The sequence below is a fragment of the Pteropus alecto genome, unplaced genomic scaffold (genome assembly GCF_000325575.1).
Source record: "Pteropus alecto unplaced genomic scaffold, ASM32557v1 scaffold864, whole genome shotgun sequence".
NCBI lineage: Eukaryota > Metazoa > Chordata > Mammalia > Chiroptera > Pteropodidae > Pteropus > Pteropus alecto.
Genome location: NW_006435017.1, coordinates 21211 through 24558, shown reverse-complemented (window position 1 = coordinate 24558; position 3348 = coordinate 21211). Strand labels below are relative to the sequence as shown.

Genomic DNA, 3348 nt, shown 5'->3' with positions numbered 1-3348 from the left:
AAAAAAAGGTCTTAGTTTCTGTTTGAATTTTAGGTCTCTGCCACAGGAGAGAATTTATAAACTAGAGGCAGTTGTCTTCAATTTTATGCACATAAAAGAAAAATTCTTTCCTTTGAATTGAAATGTGTCTTTATAACTCACATGGTCTTAGTTTCTCTCTCTGAGGTTCATTTCTCTTTGCCATGATAATCTTTAAATATTTGTAGACATCTAGAAGACTTTCTGTCTCCTCATCTTTTATTTATTCCACAATTATTTGACTGCCTACTGTATGCCAGGGACTGGGTTAGGACTAAGTACAGACAGGTAAGAGGCATGGACTCTGCCTTCCTGTAACTTTGAGTACCATGGAAATATTGCTGCTTTTGATTCCTGGGTAGTAATTATCCTGATTAAGACACTTATGATCCACTTGAGGAGAGTGATTAGAAATATTACCTAATCAAAGTTAAGGAATATTAACTTAGCTGGAAACCAAGAAAGTTTGTAAAAGAAGATTAATAATGAGGACAGGCAACTTCTAAAATTGTGATAGACATAAATTGAAGAGATCAGTGGAACAAATTGGACAGTCAAGAAACAGACACTACCCAATATGAGAATTTAGTTCACAATATAGATATATCACATACCAACCCATAAAAGGTAAATGATGTAATAAGTGATGTTTAAAAAACTAGATAACTTTTTATATACCTCAAAATAGCTAAATAACTAATGGAAAGAGAATGTGGCAAAATTGAAAACAGAACAACTATTAGAAATGAATATAGATAATATATTTATGTGACTTCTTGAAGTGTGAAAACTTTTTAAGCAGAAGAACATTGAAAGAAATCACAAAGGAAGAGATCAGTAGTTTAAAGTATATACAACAAATCATTTGTTGATCAATAACACCAAATGACATTAAAAGGCAAATTAAAATCTGAGGGAGAGAGAATTTTTATAAAAACATAAAAGTGCAGTAACTTAATAAATTAGAAAACTTAAAATAATAAGAAAAAACATAGAAAAAAACAGAGGCTAAATACAAGTAGATAAAAACATGAAGAAGTGTTCAAATTTCATACAAATCAATGAAACCTAAAACAAGAATTATATGCCGTTTTTAGCTTTTTTAGAGCAGTTTTAAGTTTACAGAAAAAGTGAGCAGGAAGTACAGTACAGAACTCCCATATACTACCACTCCTAACCCTCCCCTCAGTTTTGCCTCTTATTAATATCCTGTGTTGGTGTGATACATTTGTTAAGATCGATGAACTGATATTGATCCTTTTATTAACCAAAGTTCATAATTTTTATTAGGGTTATCTCTGCGTTCTACAATTTTATGGGTTTTACCAAATGCATAATATCACTCACCCATCACTACAGTATTATACAAACTGCCCTAAAAATCCTTTGTGTTCCACCTATTCATCCTTCCCCTCTCCAACCACTGTCAGCCACTGATCTTACTGTCACTATAATTTTGCCTTTTTGAGAATGCAATATGGTAGGAATCATGCAACCTTTTCAGACTTGGTTCTTTCACTTAGCAATATATATTTAAGATTCCTCCATGACTTTCTGTGGCTTGATAGCTCATTTCTTTTAATTGCTAAATAAGATTTATTGGCTGAATATACCACAGTTTTTTTTTTTATCCATTCACCTATTAAAGAACATCTTGGCTGCTTCTAATTTTTGACGTTTATGAATAAAATTTGTGTGCAGGTGTTTATATGAACATAAGTTTGCAATTCACTTGGGTCAACACTAAGAGTGCAGCTGCTAGGTCACATGGTAAGTACATTTTTCTTTAAAGAAATGGCAAAAAAAAAAAAAAAACCCACCAAATTTAATGTGAATATAAAATGTTGGTAATAATGAGTGAATTTGACATGGCAGTATATGAGAAAAACTTTTTTGGCTCAGATATTCTGGAGATCAAGTTAGTAAGTATCAAGAAACTTCCAAATGTGAATACACACTGGGAGACCTCTACTTTCTAGAAAAATAGGTTATCAGATTGGGAAAAAAAATTATGTATGAGACTATTGATAATATTATTGCTTATGGTACTTTAGAATGCACTTTAGATCATTACTGTTAGAAGATGCTGTTTAGAGTATTGCTGTTGGAGTAAAGTGTTTATAGTAGTGGAAGTTCCTAAACAACCCAATAGAATGGTTGAAAACCACTAACATGATAAAGTGTCCATGTTGTAATGTTAAGTGTAAAGAACAGAACAGAAAGCTGTTTATATAGAACAATAGCAATTTGGAGATGAACTGTGACTGGAAGGAAATTTACCAGAAATTTAACACCAAAAAAAAATCCAATTAAAAAGTGGGCAGAAGACCTGAATAGACATTTCTCCAAAGAGAACATACAGATGGCCAATAAACATATGAAAAGATGCTTGAGGTCACTAATCATCTGAGAAATACAAATTAAAACCACAATGAGATGTCACCTCACACCTGTCAGAATGGCTATCATCAATACATCAAAGAACAACAAGTTTTGGTGAGAATGTGGAGAAAAGGGAACCCTCATACACTGTTGGTGGGATTGCAAATTGGTACGGCCACTCTGGAAAACAGTCTGAAGTTTCCTCAAAAATTAAAACTGGATATACCTTTTAACCCAGCAAATGCACTTCCGAGTATTTATCCAAAGAAAACCAAAACAATAATATGTAATGATCTATGCAACTCTATGTTCATGTCAACACAATTTACAATAGCTACGATATGGAAGCAACCTTAATGTCCAACAACAGATGATTGGATAAAGAAGTTATGGTTCATATATACAATGGAATATTACTCGGGCATTAAAAAAATGAACTCCTATCACTTGCAATGACATGGATGGACCTAGAGGTTATTATGCTGAGTGAAATAAGACAGAGAAAGATAAATACCATGTGATTTCACTTATATGCAGAATCTAAGGAACAAAAAGAACAAACTAATCAAAAACAGGCTCACAAATATAGAGGACAATCTGGTGATGGCCAGAGGAGAGGGAGTTTGGGAGCTGGGAGAATGGGGTAAAAGGTTAAAGAAATACAAATTAGTAGTTGATAGATGGTTACAGAGATGGGGAGCACAGCAGAGGGAATGCAGTTAGCATTAATATAATGGCTAGGTGGAGAGCCAGAGGAGAGAAAGAACAATTAGGAGGATAATTTTATAAACTATATAAATGTCTAACCAATGTACTGTATACTTCAAACTAATAATAAAATAAAAATTTAAAGAACAACCGTGAGATACCACCTCATGCCTGTCAGAATTGCTATCATAAACAAACAAACAAACAAACAAACAAACAAATAAATAGAGTAAGTAAGTG

At 32.8% G+C, this 3348-nt stretch overlaps 1 pseudogene; it reads left to right on the top strand.

Annotated features, from left to right (window-relative positions):
• The first annotated feature begins 1871 nt into the window (after positions 1 to 1871).
• The window catches only part of LOC102884735, a 13571-nt pseudogene continuing 12094 nt past the window's right edge, over positions 1872 to 3348 (top strand).